General features: G+C 45.0%; 1 protein-coding gene and 1 long non-coding RNA gene across 3 annotated transcripts in view; both read right to left on the reverse strand.

Moving 5' to 3' along the window:
• LOC119165559 (lachesin) overlaps nucleotides 1–18,671 on the reverse strand; it is a 165,095-nt gene that overhangs the window by 51,995 nt on the left and 94,429 nt on the right. The gene's annotated exons all lie outside the window — the stretch shown is intronic.
• LOC142770200 (uncharacterized) overlaps nucleotides 16,752–18,671 on the reverse strand; it is a 29,476-nt gene continuing 27,556 nt past the window's right edge. Inside the window, exons 2-3 of the long non-coding RNA XR_012885842.1 lie at nucleotides 18,345–18,419; nucleotides 16,752–17,729 (exon numbers count right to left, since the gene is read on the reverse strand). This is a non-coding gene — a long non-coding RNA (uncharacterized LOC142770200). The remainder of the gene's footprint in view (nucleotides 17,730–18,344; nucleotides 18,420–18,671) is intronic.

Raw genomic sequence — 18,671 nt, forward strand, 5'->3', positions numbered from 1 at the left:
GCACGGAACAGCACGAGCGACATCTGCAGTCGGAAATATGCCCCATTCGAGCATGCGCGGCACCAATGATGTACCTTGCCTGGCCTGTAGTTTCCACTTTTCTTTATCTCCGCGGCCGCGATGGCTGCTTTGGCCGTCGAAGCGCTGTTAACATTACAAAATCACTATAAAACAATAACAAAAAGAAATATTCTCGCTTCGTGACGTCATATCACAGCGACAACGGTTTCACTTCGTCATTCTTTCTTGTTTTTTTTTTGTTTGTTTTTTCGCGAAATCGCTCACAGCGCTTTCGACGGCCAAAGCGGCTGTGGCATACGCGGCGATAAGCAGGGATCAGTACTGCAAGGCAGGCACATCACTGGCGCCGCGCATGCTCAGATGTGGCGTATTTGAAACTGCAGATGTCACCCGTGCTGTTTTTCACACGACGCTCCGTCGTTATGGGCAGCCGAGTTGAGTCTAAATTGTGAAAGCTAGGAGCGCCATCGATGGATATAGCCTATGGTCTCAATGATTTTAGACTAAAAGCAATCAATGCGCATTTCGCTGGCGAGATGTTCAGACCCTATTCATTGAGGTACACCGATACCAACGTGGCAGCTTTCTCAAGCCTTGCACGTAACTGAGGCCTTGATACGCGCCCCGCCACGGTGGTCTGGTGGCTAAGGTACTCGGTTGCTGACCCGCAGGTCGCGGGATCAAATCCCGGCTGTGGCGGCTGCATTTCCGATGGAGGCGGAAATATAGGCCCGTGTACTCAGATTTGGGTGCACGTTAAAGAACCCCAGGTGGTCGAAATTTCCGGAGCCCTCCACTATGGCGTCTCTCATAATCATATGGTGGTTTTGGGACGTTAAACCCCACAAATCATCAAATCAGGCTTTGATACGTGATATGTCCAGGCGCATATGTCATCAGAATACATAGACATGGCGGCTGGATAAAAAAGTGCGATTTTTGCATCCAGCCACCGTGACATAGATAGCTTGACAGACCGTTGTCAGAGCAGTCAGTGCTCGAAAGCCGACCCGGTCTGTCTTCGCAAAGAAAATTCGTCATAGCCCGATTGAACTTTTTGCGTGGCCTATTGAATAGGCACCCCCGATATTGTTATTTTTTTTTGCGAACGTCTACTTTTCTCTCCGCTTTCCTTCTCATCTTTCTTCACTCTCTCCGTAGGGCAGGGTAGCAAACCGAATGCTACAATTCTGGTGGACCTCCCTGTCTTTCCCTTAATTGATTCTCTCTCTCTACGACCGCCATATTGGTGAATAATGTTGGTGAAGATTGGGAACTAACTTTTTCATATTTTAAATATATTTTATCAATTTTTACTCTATCGATCATTTCCTTTTGTTTTGTTTCGTTTTTTCTTGTCTCTCTGCTTTCTTCGGTTTTTATCAGCAGAGACATTTCATTCTTGCACGGGCTATTGATTGCCCTGTTTTGAAGCCTGCTTATTAAGTGGTATTAGGTGGGCAACGAAGCCAAGGATTTAATCAGCCGTATATAAACTTTCTCTGTGCTTCCCTGGGTGCATCAGATAGTGCACTGGTATGAGCCAAAAAGAATAATCTAACGTACTCTTCAGAGCCACCCCATTCTCCCCACCATTCGTGGTTTTTTTTTTGAAATTCTAGTTGCGGTCACAAATATCGCAATAGAAATGCAAATCACTTTCATTTCGCAGCGCCAGAAGTTTGCCTTCCCTCGCAGCCATGGTCATTGTTCTTGTTTTCGCTCCAGCACAGCCAGCGAAGCGCACCAGCCACTTATCAGCGCTGCTTTCGATGCGCTCTCATTGAGCCGGTAATGAAATTATCAGAAATCCCCAAGAAAGAAATTATGTCTGAATTTATAATGAACTTTATTCGCCCACTTCGCCATAATAACTTTCATTTTCGCTAATCACAGCGACATTTCACCGCGTAAATTAGCATTTGCATTTTCCTTCCTCTTTATCACGTCGCCTGCGCGCCAGCTGTAGTTGCATTGCTTTCTATGTCATCTGGCAACTTTAGTGCCTCCTTATGTACTTCTCATACTCCACAACCCATAACTTCTCTTTCCTAAGTGCTTTTTTCTAAACAAAACCGAAAGCACATAACATTTGTTCTGCGTCTTAGTATGCTTGCCCGTAAAAAGCTTGTGCTGGTATATACACTATTACTTTACCTAGTTGTTGTTGCTTTTTTTGCTAAACATAGCCAAGCTTAACAGGCGTCATATGTAATCCCACAAATTCATAAGTGATTTCAAATACGAGCCCTTGCTCGGTTGCTCAAGATGACTGACGTGTTTTGTGTCTTTACATAATACGGGGTCATTTACTACGCCACTTGATAGACATCACCTCAGTTTCCCTAGCATCTTGCTTCGTACCGAAAACTGGTACTGCCGTATGCAGTTGCGAAACTGATAAAGCGTTCACACTGCAAGCGTTGAAGTTAAAAAAAAAAAAAGAGCGTAAGCCTATGGAACGCTTATACACACTGGCGGATATTATACAAGCACTGTTCACTAATGTTGGCAAGTGTTGAGCGTCTAAGTAATTGAAGATAATTATAGGTAATTAAAGGCAGTTCTGATGTATTTTTATCATGATTACCTCCGTTTTCATCTTCATCATCGTCAGCCCGACTACACCCCCGCAGGACAAAGGCTTCTCCCATGTTCCGCCAATCAACCCGGTCGTGTGCTTGCTGCTGCCACGTTGTGCCTGCAAACTTCTTAATCTTATCTGCCCGCCTAACCTTGTGTGTTCTCCTCGCACGTTTGCCTTCTCTTGGAATTAACTCTGTAATCCTTGATGACCAGCGGTTATCTTGCCCATGTGCCCTGCCCATGTTCATTCCTTCTTCTTGATTTTGGCTGTGATGCTCTTAACACTCATTTCATCCCTGACCCAATCCGCTCTCCTCTTGTCTTACGAAATTATACCTATCATTTCGTTCGCTGCATCATCCTTAATTAAAGTTGAACTCTCTTTGTAAATCTCCAGGTTTCTGCTGCCTAGGCAAGTACGGGTAAGATGCGGCAGTTATATTGGTAGACTAACATTCCTAAATTCAAAATGTTTGCGAAATGTTTGCGGCTGTTATATTGGTAGACTAACATAGTGGTAGACTAACATTCCTAAATTCAAAATGTTTGCCAAATGTGCTCCACCCCATACTTTTTCTTGTTGTTTCGGTCTCATTATACGGCGCAGCGGTTACTACCCCTCCTAAGTAGACGTACTCATTTACAACTTGCAGTGCCTACTAATCACAAACCACTGTTCTCTTACGAGACTGTCGAACATTACTCTAGTTTTCTGCATGTTAATTTTCAGACTTAGCATTCTGACTTCCATGTCCAATTCAGTATTCAGGAGTAACTTAGGAAATGAACTGCAATTCGTCCCCTAAACTACTAATCATTGCAACGCCATCAGGGCATCGTAGCTTACTCCTAAGGTACTCCTCATTATTTCTTATACGTATACCTCCCCAGTCTAGGGCTCTGAAATCCTCCTGAAAGCACACGCTGAATTAAATTAGGGAGATAGTGTCACCCTGCCTAAGATCTTTTTTTAATTGAGACCCTTTTTCATTCGCTACTATATTGCTGCTTGATTTCCTTTGTAATGTTGCCGCAGTGATCGCTTCTTGTCTGTTGACCTAGAAGCACTTTGCAGTTGAAAACACCTCATAGTATACGCCAACACCTGAAGATGATCGACTGCTGATCCGAAAGATGCAGGTTCAATCCTGGCTGAGGCGATCACATTTCGATGGAGGTGATAAGTCCGTGTGCTGTGCGATTTCAGCGCACATTGAACAACCTCAGGACATCGAAGTTGTACGGATGACTGTCCACTACGGCGTCTTTCGAAGCCTGAGTCAACAATAAACATCATGCACCGCAAGCCACTACAAAAAGATTGTTCAACTCTTTTCAACATTTTAATGCAGTGATAAGAAGCCCTTTGGTGTTCTTACTCCACGGTCATTCTAATCAAATAATTTAATTCCACTAGGCGTTACTCCGTCATAGTCAGCGTTTGTTTTGATTAGTACACGGCGTTAGTACTGTTTATCGACAAATAACTCTAGTGAAATAACACACGTCAGTAGCTCTCGGATATCCTTTTCCAACCAAGGCATTGTGAGGTGTGTTGTACTATTCATATAGGTCGAATTGTGAAAACTGCAATGTGAGCGCTGGCGCTGCTTCCTTTGGGCTTAGCGAAATGCTGCTCTTTCAAATCTAGTGCTGTTGGCGGAATCCGCAGCCAAATTTTTTTCTGCCCTTCACAGCATCGCTCACGTTACAGTAAAGAGCATTCATCACTGTAAACACATCGCAGCCCGCCTTGTTTGAGGCAACCCAAAGGTGCGACTTCCCACGACCTCATCATTGCAATAGCTCTTCTTCCATTCCACATAAACCTCCAGATTTGCCGTCACTTGAGACAGAGTGGCCCGGTCTTTGCCCGTCCTTGCATTACGGCACAAAGGACAACATCGGTGCCGCCCTTATTTTGCCGCCACCCTCAGAGAAATAGAGGCGAGTCCAGTGACTGTGCCGCGCGTTCTGCTTTCCTGCCAAGCCTTGTTTGCTCATTGTCTCACTCTTTACTTTAGCGCGCGCTTTCTGGGGTTAGAAATAATTGGCCAGTGCCTACTCGGGTTTCTGGACGACACGTGCCTCTTGCGTCCCCTTTCGGCCGTGGCCAACTGTGAGAAACTGCGAGGAAAAGGAGAGTGCGAGGGCAAAACCTTTAGCTTCTGGCGGCTAGCTCTCTGGTCCGTGCGCGTGTATTGCATGCGGAGATGTACCAAAAAGCAGTGGGTTCAGACGGTTGATGGAAGGGATTCACGGGTGTGAGGGTCACACAAGACTGAGACGAAGGGTTGTCTACTGCAGAACAACATGGCGAGGTTGAAGTAAAAGAGAAAACAGGGAGAGAGAAGACAAAACGACAAGCGACAAAAGGGCGAAATGAGAAATCCGTAGATGGGAGAAAAGTGCCGTTCTGCGGGAAGAGGTACTGGGGAATGCGAGTAGGGAAAGGGGAGCCGAGGAGGCAAGTCAGTCCAGCGTTCACGAAACAAAACGTCTGCTGCTGCGAGCGCATGTGCGTCATCACTCCTGGCAGCAGCGTCGGCAGACAAACTCGAGCGCAAACTCATTTTCCGGTTCCGTGGCCACAGGAGCCGACGTGAGAGATCGAGGTCTCCTTCCCTCCATCCCGGACCGAGGACGTCCATCGTCCCTCTCCCACACGCTCTCCCTGCCTCCCCCTTACTCTTTCCTTCAGTCAACCCCCCCCCCCCCCCCCTTTTTTTTTTACTCCATGTGCCCCCGCTAGCTTGCCTCACGATCCTGCATGATGGCATGGAAGTGGGGCAGGGGCAAGCTTCCGGAAAATGGCGGCTGCATCTGTTCCCTCGGCTCTGCCCACTGCCACTAACCATTCGTTTTCTTTTGCAAGATACTTCTCTCCATCTATCTTTTTTTTTTCGTTATTCATCTTTCTTCACACGGCTCACCGCTGCTAGCTAGCTCAGTCTGCTTTCTTCCGCGTCGAAAGGGACAAGTGTGGCTGGACACGGGAGGAGAGGGAGAGAAGACGGGCGCACAAAGGCTCCATGGATGAAGTAGAGATGAGATGACACCGTCAAAAAAATCACTAGCGGCACTTAGGCGTGAAGCTACTCCCCGCAGCCCAGTGTTGAAGGGGCCTATCTTCTACATGGCCCTTTAATGGCCCTTTCACTCGCACCCATTCTTTTGTTTTCGTAGGTGTATCGAGTCACTCTTCTGCTAGCTTCGCTCTCGGGCTCTCTTTTTTGAAGTTTAAGTGCAACCGTTGACGCTAGCGATCGTTGTTCGCATATAACAGAGTGCTAAAACCATGGCAACGCTTGTTGTTTACATTGGGGAGTTTTACAATGGCGCACCGCGAGCCCTTGCGGTGCGGTCGCTGCCACTGCGCATGCGTCGTAACGCAAGTCGCCGTTCGCGTTCGCGGCCCGCACGCAGAAAATTCCAAATAGCGTGCGGCGATCGCGGCGCGCGATGCACGCGAAGTGCCGTGTGTAGCTTCCGTGCATTTGCGTTTGCGGTCGGGGAGAAAGTGTCTAGACTTTTCCCTATAGGGAGAGCAAACGCTATTCTAAATCTCATATAGCGCCCATTATGCCCGCAACGTCCGCAGCTCCAGCAAACGTTATTCTAAAGCTTCATTTTAAGGACCACCAAACTTCACGACCGCTTGTGAAAGAACTGTGCGAGGCCGTGCTGTGTAGTCTCGAGCTGACTATTTATGCTTCTCTTTCTTGCTCCTCTTCTTTTCTGTCTCTTTCCGTTCTATTATTCTCCTTTTCCCCCACCCCAAGTGTAGGGTAGCCAACCGAGCCAAGCTTGGTTAACCTCCCTGCCTTTCCTCTTTATTTATCTCTCTCTCTCTCTCTCTCTCTCTCATAGTGAGCCCTCTGCGACAAGCGTCGTAAACAGCGAACTCTCTGATAATGTCTGATCGAGAGAGAACGCCGAGTATAAGTCAAGATTACAATACCAAAATGTTGTTTGATGTCTTGTCTATGTTTCGTAACGTGAGGACGCTCGAAAAGTGGAAGTGGCTGACAAGCTTGAATACACCACACTTGCTTCATTGAACATAAAAAAAACAGATGGTTTACTGCGTGGATATATGTAAGTAAAGTGTGCATGCTGGAAGCTATGTGAAGCAGAGCTTCCATCAATTAGGTAATTAAGGGCTATGAAAGAAAGCATGGCGCAAAACATTGTAATCCTATTGAATAGGCAATAAAATGGAGTACTCACTAAATGGAGTGTGAAATATGGCACCACGACAAAAATATGTATTTATAATGCCAGAAGGTAACCACCCTGGCAGCCTTTGCTGACGTGCTGTTTAGAGAAATTTATTGTCTAAAGCAGTGGAAATCAACATTCCAACATAACATCTACAAAGAGCAGAACATGCAGAGATACAAATATTTGGTACAAAAAGATATGTGTAAGTATGTACATCACATGGTAAACGAAAGACAAATAAGTGAAGTTAATTTTATTGTCAAATGAATAAAAAAACATTATTAAACAGCAAGACATAAATATGTATTGACATTTCTTCTGGTGCTGAATAGACACCAGCCTACCAAAACCAGGTAGGCCGAAGAACAAGCTTCCCGCTTCTCTCACAAACGAAGACAAAACGGCAAGACCAGTGTTGAAGGAATTCATCCCCACCAAGAAAAAAAAAGCTCCTCCGACAGAACAGATATCAGCTCTGGGTACAGTCGCTCCGACATCGGGAAGAGAGCGCGACGGCGACGACCTCCTGCGACCGCCTTGCTGAGATTGCGCCAAAGACAGTTAGCCCCAGCTTCAATGAGAAGGCATGCTAAGTGGCATCGAGAACAACGCCTAAAGTAAACGGAGCCATTCTCTCCGAGGCCATGAAATCATGCGTGCATGGCCCTCCAGAAGACACGAGCAACAACGCATTGCCTCAAAGCACGCCGAGTTCGGGCAAGTTGCTGATTAGACCATTCTGTTTACAAGCATTTCTTAAGCTGGAAGACACGGCATTGATTTCCAGGACAAGAAGGCTGCGTTTAAATATAGGCGCAATGCAAACAAATATATGTAATAAGTACAGGTTAAAGAGCCACAAGTGGCCAAATTTAATCTGGAGATACAGCTTTTACATGTCAGAACCATGAATACGTCCACGCTTTTGTCCCGCAAAACTTCACAATTATTTTACTAGAAAGGCTGCTAAAGCTGACAGCTATTCGTTCAAATGACCTCGAATGAGTATTAGCTTAATACGTACTTATCTGCACGCCATGAGATATGTCGTGCCCTCGTGTCAAAATGATTAGGATTAGGATGATGTAAGTAGCCAGCGGATCTAGCCTTGCATAATTTGCAGGCAATTGCCCCGCCCGGCTTCCTCTTTGCTAACTGTAACTTATGTCCGTTCGTTTGTTTGTTTTTTAACTAAGCACGAGCAGGCTCTTAAAACAAAAATCGTGCATAGCGCGACGTAAGACTGCATAAGACGGCGGCCTCTGTGGTATTGTGCCGGTACTCAATCTCGCTGCACCAAACTCCAAACATAACTGTTACTCATCACCAGTCACATTCGAGGTCTGTAGCAGTCAAAAACTTCAAGAGAAGTCACGACACCTATTTCCTGAAGATCAAGTGACCACGCGGAAACACAATATCAGTCACGCCGTCGCATGGCGATCCTAAACGTTGCAGTTCCTCAAGTAAACCTTACCATTCCTTCTTGAGCTCACGACACTTAAGCAAATAGTGTTCTGTATCACCGTTTTCCTTGCACGTCGGGAACAAGGGCGTCGCGGAGAGTCTGATCTCGAGGGGCCATGCTGGTGTATACGCGCTGATCTCGTTCGGATGTGATGAAGCACGCAGGCCTCTTCCCTTCACGTTCATACTGAAATATGTGTGAATATTGTGACCTAACATTTATTGATTTCACTGCTGTGCGCTTAACACTTCGTGAGCAATCTTTTGGCCCAATACTCAAGAGAAGCCATGCGCAGACGCAACCAACGTTGCTGCAGCCGTAGTCAGCAATGTACAAAGAGGACCACTGCGGAAACATCGTTTCATCACTTTGCCATAGCAAGGTTCATTTAGTGAACTATTCTAGATTAGGCTACTCTACTTCTACTTTAGTTCGCAATGGTCACTACTGTTTGCAGCTCTGCCAGACAGTAGAGAAGACGTAAATAACAATGTCTGCGACAATATGAAACCAACTACGCCCAGAATACGCAGGTACTGGCCCTCCGAAGCTTGAGAATGCCAAGTCTATAGACGCCTCTAACGCATGTCATGTAGGTTTTCGTGTGATCGGAGTGAAATATACATGTATTAATTATATCTGTCAATAAATGAAATAGAACAGTCCTTAGTGCTCCTAAATAGCAAGCATTGCCTTCCTTATGGCTGTAATTGCGAATATTTTTGCCTACAAATGGATGCAACAACACTTGAATTCTTCCACAGATTTTTTTTCTAGCCACTTGCTCGCACTCAGTGCTCAACCTTTTTGTGCTTTCGTACTGCTGTAAATATATTTTTACACACACCTCCTCATCCCTTAGTGCCGGCATATAGTAAAACGATACAACTGGTGAGTGTGAATAGACTGCATAAAGCAGTGTTCATTGCAGACGCTTAGGTGCCTGACATATTACGAGCGGCACCATTTCGACAGGAGCCTTTACGTATAGCGCGTCTCAACAAAAGGTATAAGAATTCAACTGGCAATACTTGTGAAGGCTGCTTCGTATAAAGGTTTTACTTAACACAGGGCTAAAACGAAATGGTATACATGACATCGGCTCACCAAGATCAAAATATACTCAATGCTGTTCCTGTGAACCTCAGTGTCAAAGTACGTGAATTCGCGTATATATTTAAATAGCTTTTAAAAAAACAAAGATATTTCTATGCACGCGGAATGTTAGAGGGGGGGGGGATGTCTTGAAATGCACGTGTTCAAAAATTGAAGAGAAAAAGTCTGATTTATTTCACTGGTTGAACTTATCTTTTAAAGCCAGCGGTGACTTCTATCAAGCAGGAGAGAGAGAGAGGGAGGGAGGGAGGGAAATAAAGAGGAAAGCAGGATTACACGTGCATGTTAGGCTCGTAGCAAAGGTGCTGAAAAATGTGGCGATTTGAAATTTGAAGCACCCATACAAAAACTATGAGTAAAGAACTATATATATATATATATATATATATATATATATATATATATATATATATATATATATATATATATATATATATATATATATATATATATATATATATATATATATATATATATATATATATATTTATATGTATGTATCAACCTGTGTGTGTGTGCAAGCTACAACGCTCAATGCGTTTACCCTTGTGGCGAACAAGAACACATGTGAAACTTATTTTCTCCTACAAGCATATCCGGTTGAGTCCTAACTTCCGGCTTTGAGAATATTTCTAAAAAGCCGTCTAAAAAGAGAATACCTATTGTTCAAGTTAAGGGAATGTGATGCGTAAATGTGGTATCAGAGCACGACCCTACAAGGGTAATCAAGTGTCAAAATAGTTATTTCAATATATTACATTTAGCTCATTAAAACACTTTGAGCAGCTGGGATTGTTGCGGCGCCTGGCCTATAGTAGACCTAAACCAAGCGACTCATTCCACGTAGCTTCCGCTTGCTGTTTCGATGGTGCATGAAACACCAGGTTCACCAACGAAATTTACCGGGGCACATGAACGCCAACGTGCGAGCATTGCTACTACACCCTTCAATCAACAATGAGGGTCGCCTCCAGAATCTTTCATTGACTACTTATGTTTTGTTATTACAATTTTGAACCATCGAGGTGCAGCGTGTAAAATTCAATGATCGGCACCGAAATTCCTTGTGCAGGCATTTCAATTCGAAAGTTTTGCTTTTGCAAATAATCATAAGTAAGCCATAATCGAATTGCAGTCTCCAATTGTTATCTCTACACATCCCTACAGTAAAAATGTTTACGAAAACACCGACTGATATATAGCATTCCTTCAGTGCAGGTGTTTCCATTGGCTTAAAACAGTATCATAAAATAGTTCACTTCACCGAATCTTCCTTTCGAAATCGTAAAGCGAACGAGTCTAGCATTACAAGTTCTTTTAAAGATGATAGGGGACCTTCGACGCAAAAATTTTGGTATGTCTGTCTGTCTAATTGTCTGTTTGTCCACCTTTCACTGTACCGAGCACTTTTAACTGCACCAGCGATTATCCCAAACGGCCGACCCCATCTGCAGCGCCCACCAATGTTGCTCAAGCTTCAGCGTTCATACTTGTGTGATTGTCAATTAAAAAGAAATTATCGCGCATATCTGAGGCACCACACCAACACGTATACATATTCTGTATGTGCGTATTTTACTAGAAAAGGCATACATAAGTTATTCTAAGGGCCGCAGCGTTTATCACGCGGCGCAGACTATGTAACGCTTGCATGAAAAGGGAAGTGTTCCCAACGCTTTGCTAAGACGACACGGTGGTGGCACCTACCTTTCGCCTTGTGTTCGAACACCTTATCACCTCTTACAGGGGCGCGCACGCCCGTCTCAGAACCACGCGTTTTGTTTTCCAAGATAACTGCCAGATAGCGCTCATGTCTCACGTGTGACGTGACTTGATGCGCTCGTTCGACTCCGCTGCACGCTCGAGGCACTCTAACGCAGCGCCTCCAGAATACCAGTCACCGACTTTCTTGCGCAGAACATCAAATGAACGTTTTGTTCACTTTCTCCAGACGCAAGTCTTTCGACGACATTTGCAGATTAACATGCAGATATGGGGCCATTTTTTTGTTTACTGTTCAATGTGTGGCATTGAGGTGCTCAGATGGCCGTTTACGCATGCGCTGCTCCGTGCGGGTGTGCACAATTCTGTAATAAACATTCAGCTGTACATCCAGCGCTTGTCCCATGTGATCGTTCCCCTTCGCTGGCTTCGTTAACTTCCGATTTCTCTCAAACGACTTGCCGATGAAACAACGTTACTTAATAACCGATTTCATACATGCAAACTATCTGTCGGAGTGTAGGAACAGTGAAGAAACAATCCGTTATCTATATTTCAATAAGAATGCTTGATCCAATTATTGAAAGAAACAAAATTTTTTTTTTCAGAAAGAAAGTGCGCGTTGCTTCATTTTCTTCTTCCTGTGACTGCCACCAGTTTACGCTTAACCAACCAGTTCTGTCAGAAGCTGTTACACGACGTGATTATTATTGGCATCACTGAAAGGCTCACATTATTGAAGAAACGTGTTTGGGGTAGCCATTACTGTTTTCACGTGCTCCGGTCTCCCGCACGTAATTTCTTTTTTTATTTGTTTATCCGCTCCTAACTTTTCTTTCAAAAACAATTCATTTATAGGTTATAACTTTTTTAACTACTCTGATAGGGACTTGAATGTTGCACAATACCAAGTTAACTACAGAAACTCGGCTTTTGCGTAATCAGGAAAGAAAAGAACAACAAGAACACCCGTGGTTAACCAAAAAAAAAAGTGCAGGCTTAGTATTTAAGCTTCACCGTTCCCTTCAGGAATAGCCGCAACTTTTTTTTTTTCGGCTAACCGAAAGAGGTATCGCTCCTTAACGGCTTCGATGCGAGAGCTACACCGTGAGAAACTGAAAGACGCAGTAGTTACACGCGAAGGAACAAATAAATGTAAGGTCGAAAAGAGTGTGTAGACAGCATAGCGTTGCGACCGACTCATGAAAAAGCATGAAAAAACAAAGATACCCTGTGCCGGCCTCTGCTGTATTCTTAGAAGGTCGTGGAGGCCAGGGGCGGCTGGTTCTTCTTATACTCCTCATTCGGCCGAGCAACTTTTTTCCTGGTGTAACGTGTTGCATCGCGCGAGTATCGCCCTTCCCCTCCGGCTTCGGCGGCGACCCCAACGCGCCCCTCGGCTTCGCGCCCAACCAACGCGGTTCGTGTTCCGTCGTTGCCACCTCCGCCACCTTTTCGTGTCATTCGGGTCTTTCTTATCGGGACGTTGCAGGCGCCACCCGCCGCCGACCGACGCTGGCTGGCGTTACTGCTGGCGTTTGCTGCTACTCACTTCTGGTACCGGTGCACCGGGCCGGGGCACAGAGCCGGGAGAGAGGCGGCGTACGCCTCCTTCCTCCTCATTCTAGTGACTTGCGCCGCCTAACGTTTATTTCGTTGTCCTTTCTCGCGCTGTCCTTGCCCTTGTTCCCTACACCACCTTCTCGCAGTCCTTGTCCTTCCCGCTTTCCAAACTCTAGCTTATTCTGTACAGCTTTGCTCCTGGCGGCCGGATTTCTCTCGGTAGAAGCTTTGCACTGCAGCCACTAATGTGTTACGACGGTCTTGCTCTGTTTTACCTCCCACCCCTATATCTGCTCTTAATTTTCTCCTGTTGTTTCTTTTTTCTTGTACTTTGGGGGAAAAAAGCACAACGTACGTACATAAAGTTTCAAGGTGTACTGTAAGCTAAAAAAAATGCAGGAAGCACCATAAGAATAGCTTTTCGACAGGTATATAATGCTGTTACTAGCCTGGCAGGCGTCATAATTATATTGGACTCAGCGGAGATTAGTAGGATGAGCTGCTTTTCTCTCCGGGCTAGCGCAAATGCAAGTAGACGCCTCCGACTTGAAAGGGGCAAGGGCAGGGGGGGGGGGGGAGTATATGAGACCTGCAATAACTATGCATTATATGCAGTACATATTTCTCGCCCACGTGGTTTCTCCGCCGTATAGTGCCGTAAACTTTGAGAATATTCATGTTCATTTCTCGCTATGTGGGCGTCGATGCTACGCGAAGTATTTCGTACGTCCGGCGTCGTTCTCGAAATCTGCGGCGCGTTACTCGGTTGAAATGTGTACTTCTGAAAGGTAACAAATTTAGTGTGGGGTGAAAATGCGTGCGTGTACGAATACAACAGCATAATGGTAACGAGGAAGGTATTAATATGGAGGCGTTACCTTCATTCAGCTGTTCCGTTAAGTTTTCCGACAATTCTGATGGGCGTCCATGGCACACAGCTTTTACCAAACGTCAACTGGAAAGAAGAATCACGTGCACTTTCTCCGGGTACCTTCTTTTTCCTTTCTCTCGTAATCACCTCAATTCGGACAACTACAAACATAGGGCTCCGTAAGTTTCCCTTTTCTTCACTAGGAATGCGATAGCGTTAAAGAGCTCGTGTGGTGAATTCCAGCTTCATTGGTTGTGAGAGAAATATCATCATCTTGTCCATCGTCAAAAATCAAGAAAAATGCAAATAAATATTTCCGGCCTCGAGTGAGGATCATATTCTGGCCGCCGACTGCGTGGAAAGGGGGTGTTCTACCACAAAGCCACAAAATTTGTTGAAACTGCGTAGGAAAAAACACTATATGAATGCTATGTAGCGGAAGGAGCCTCCTTAACGCATCATATATTGGGCGCCAGAAGCGTAGAATCGGACCAAGCGTCAAAAGATGTGAATTCAGCAACAAGTGGCTGGCCCACAACACGCACAGATATATTTTCCCTTCAGCAGCAGGAGAACCATCAACAAAGAAAACAGCTGCGTAGGTTTGCGTACTTCCCTATAGAGATGTAGTGGGCCCTCACAATAATTGGCAAACGGAATCATTTTAACGCAGCGGCTGCTTGACAAATATGCTTTCAGAGGGCAGTAGTTCATTTCATTACGGCACGGTTGAGGCGTCCACCGAGAACTGAAGCGGGCTAGCAGCTCAGAAGTCGACGCATACCATGCCTGATTACGCTGTCGTGATGTACTCTTGAAGGCGGTGAAGCTCAAGCGTTCTCCAAGTCTATCTGTTCACTACATTCGTTCGATGTCTGTTATTCTAATTCACTTCCATGAGACCAAGCTACATTAAAACGCCCAAAAACGCTGCACAGTTTCTGTGGTCATGTGACTCGGTGTTAATGCTATAGCGTTAAAGCGCTCGTTTCGCTGAGATTTCGGCCTCAACGTCGGCGTCAGCGTCGTTGGTGGTGAGCGAAAAATCATCATGTGCGTGACCGATAAATCGAGAAAGATGCAAATAAAAAACTTCTCGGTCTGAGTACGGATTGCACTCGGATCATTTACGGGGCAAACAGGTTTTTTTTTGTTTTTTTTTCACACAGCCACACGTCTGCCTAAAAATAAAGGGAAAATAGTTTCCTCTGCCTGGAAATCCGGTGAAAGTAACACATGCTTCACAAATATACGCGTCCTGTATACATCCTTCACAGTACAACAATAAATATTGCAGTAATAATACGCAATACAAGCGTGCATAGCCATCGAGCGTCACGCCATGCGATTATAATGACTTCACAGTTTAAAACCAGTCACCCACTACAAAAGGCACACACTTTATGCGCCTATTTCCTAAGAGCCACGTAATGGGTGCACCGCAAGTTCGAAAAGCTTTCGTGCACCAAGTGCTTGAAGTGCGTACAAGGAACAGGATATCGCTATGGCTTTTAACTCTTAAATACGAAGCTTAAGGATTCCCCGATTTTTATTCGACACTTGAACTTCGCAGGTTCGCACAGGTCATTCGAATTAGTGTTTCAAAAAAAAACAGAAATAAACACTTCCACAATGCCGGCGTTCTAGTGTGGTCCGTCAACAATGCGTCGATAAAGCTTGCAAGCCCGACTACATAACGGCAACGCACCAAACGGAAACGGAGCAGCTGGAACGACTCGAAGCGAATCGGTGGCAGTTGTTAAAGCTCCTTCGCGACGTAGGCTCCATAGTGTTTAAACAGAGACGCGCACGATAAATGGATGTCACTAGATTGTCACCGGAGACAGCTAGACGAAGGAAAAATGGCCGGCGATTGTCTTTTCAGCACCTTCTATGCGCGCTTTAGAAAAAGACCTCCATCAAAAAAGAAGTGTCGATCGCGAGGGAGAAGCCGAGCGAATGGAATAGGGCAATAGAAAAGGTAAGAAAAATAACAAAACAAGGTAAGACTCGAAGCAAAACGGGGCGACTAAGTATAGAAAGAAGGAGACGAAGAAGCAGGAGACAGTTTGAGTGTGGAAACCTGCTCGGCTGACTCAAAGTGGCGGCTCCCAGTCAGCATCCATCATTTCGCACGAGGTCATCTTCCTGCTCGGGCAACGTTCGTGCCACCGGAACCCGGCAGTTTTGTCGCCAGCGCCTATCTCATTCTTTCTGCTCCCCAATCTGTTATCACGCAATCTTTGTACTTTCTCACCGAATGTCATGACTAACGGAAGAAGAAAAGCTGTGCAAAAAAAAAAGTAGAAAGCACTGTACCTATAACTCGTATCGCACCATCCTCTTTCTATTCTGCATCCTCTCCCATATGCCCTCTCTCACCCTTCATCTTCCGTTCGCCTGCTTACTCGACTCGCGACTGCTGCAAGTCGTACATAGCACATACATTCGGTCGACCCCCCACTGGTTTTGTGGGTCGAAAAACGGCGCGATTTCCAGGCGCGTCTTGTAATGCTACCGTCATTTCGAAGCCACTGGAACGTCGAGGCAACCTATTCGGAGGTCCTTCTTATTTCTTTTTTTTTAAATCCGAGTAGTTTCCTCAAAGAACGCGTAACGATTCCAAATGCGTAAAGCCAAGAAACTGTTACGAAAATGACTCGGATTCCGGAAGAAAAAAAAAATGGTACGGGGAGTCTTGGACAAGTCTTGCCCGCCAACCGTTAAGTATAGGGTGCCTCGTGCGTTGACTCGCTCCCTGGCGGCGTTATATTCAGCTCTGTATATGGTTCCTGTGTACGTACTACGTACGTGCGTATTCTCACGCTCTGGATCTTTTTTATGATGCTGCAGTGAGAAGCGCTGATGGCAGCTGGTAGACGTGCGCCACTCTCCACTCAAGCGATGAAGAATCGTCGCAGACTACGGACTTCGTCGTTGCTTATCGTAGACTATTTGATGCCTTAGAGGTCCCATGGAAACTTAAAAAAGTAACTGTGCACGCCACGCAGGTGCCTTGAGACAGAAAAGAAAAAAAATACAAACGTCCGATAAAATGCAAATGCATAGCAATTCTTCTAAGAACGCCACGATAACTGAAGGTATTTTTAACACGAAATTGTTTTATGAAAATACATTCAATCAGAAGACAAAGTAAAAAAAAAAGTTCCGTCGATGGAATTCAAACCAATCACCCCTGGGTCGGCGACAGCAGTTGCCGGGTGCGCTATTCACTGCTGTGTGCCCATTTTTTATTGCCTTGCATATCATGACTATTCACATTTCGCATATTCGACAAAAAACAAGGGTATCACAAAATACACGCACGAAATACAATGATGAATCGTCAGCTCTGCGATGACTTAGGTATTCGTAACAATGGTTGAATGCGCACAATCCGCACTGGTACATCATCTTGCCCTTTCAGCTGTTCAAGAAAATGGCACACTAATTTGCAAAAACATTGTTGCACAGCTCGCACTTCTGAATCCGCATTTTGAAAGGCACATTGGGTTTGCCATAAGGTGCGCCGGTCCAGAAGCATAATTATACCACAAGGTACGCCGGCCTCGTTTTTAACAGAAACAAAACGGATGCCATGTGGACTTGATGGCAATTCTTTTTTCAAGGTTATCTGCAATATATCCTAGAAAAAGACCCCGCTCCCGCAATTTCTAAACACGTGTTCAACTGTTTCCGGTTAATTATTTAAGTAACAATGTGTGCCTCATGATTTATTTTTAATTTATTTATTTGTTTAGTGGTACCTCAAGGGTCCCGAGGGACATTACATGAGGGGTGGGTATCATAAGTAAAGAGAAAACGATAAACAATATAACAATAAACATCAATAAGACTAAAATACAATATGTAGATACAAATGGCGGCAATAAAAATAAGACAATCCATTTCACAAAGGCAAGTCCAAAGGCATCAATTCATGTATGTTCGATAGTATATCGGAAGCGTGTTGCATCACGGACAAGTGCAACATCTTTTGGAAGGCCATTCCAGTCTCGGGCAGTTCTGACGAAGAATGACTGATGGAATGTAGTGGTGCGGGTACGGGGTGGAATTACTGCGTTCAGGTGGCTTGTTCGGGATGTGCGATGAGTCAGTTGAATCAACCGACTGTCACAAGGCATGGTGTGAAAGAACCTGTGGTAGAGGCAAAGGCGTGAGATGCGGCGACGAGAGGCAAGGGGCACCAGCTCCAGCTTAGACGTTAGAGACGAAACGCTTGTGTGATACGAGTACTCAGAAAGGATAAATCTGGCGGAACGGTTCTGGACTGATTGGAGAGCTTTAGTGAGATTGAATAAGAGATGAAGATTGAAGATGAGATGAATAATCCCCAATCCTCCCACTGTGGTGAAATTGGTAAGGTACCGGCATGTAATTTAAGAAAAAATTTTTTGACCCCTGGAGTTACAAGAATTCTTTTAACACGTTTAGGAACGTCGTGTCCTGGGCCTGCACAGTACGGCTGGTGGTACAATGCATGGTACAGGCAGTAAAACATCGGCGAGGCCTTCATAATATTTTTACGTGATACTTCAGCCAGGTACTCTAACGAAAATCCCACTGATATAAAGTGGAAAGAGGAAGCAACAATTGCTTTAAATACCCCTCTATCAGTCCTTGAACATTTGCTGACAACACCAGAAATCTCGGCAGCACTCTAGACAACCTTAGCTGTGTAACAGTTCTAAAAAAAAATTGTCATCTACATCACGCAGAAAAGGGAAGCAATTGACAAGTTGTCTTACTTACAAATGAGCTAATCACAGCACGCCATCCCGAACTCTTTTGATGAGGTTTGTACGGCTCGATCTTTCCCAGGCAGAGCTGCAAATATTTTGTGTATGTTATGTACAGTTATTCTACTGCAGTGCAAAACCTGTATTACGTACCACAGCTTGCTCACTAGAAACAAGTGGTACGTTGTGGCCCGTCCGAATATTGAAATACCCCAACCTTCCCATTTTTCGACATTATTGCGCAACGCCTGTGTTTGTTTTAAAGATGATAGTCTTTCTTGGGGACCTTCGACGGAAAAATTTTGGTCTGTCTGTCTAAGTGTCTGTCTGTCTGTCTTTC

This window comes from Rhipicephalus microplus, chromosome 1 (assembly GCF_043290135.1).
Source record: "Rhipicephalus microplus isolate Deutch F79 chromosome 1, USDA_Rmic, whole genome shotgun sequence".
NCBI classification, from domain to species: Eukaryota; Metazoa; Arthropoda; class Arachnida; order Ixodida; family Ixodidae; genus Rhipicephalus; species Rhipicephalus microplus.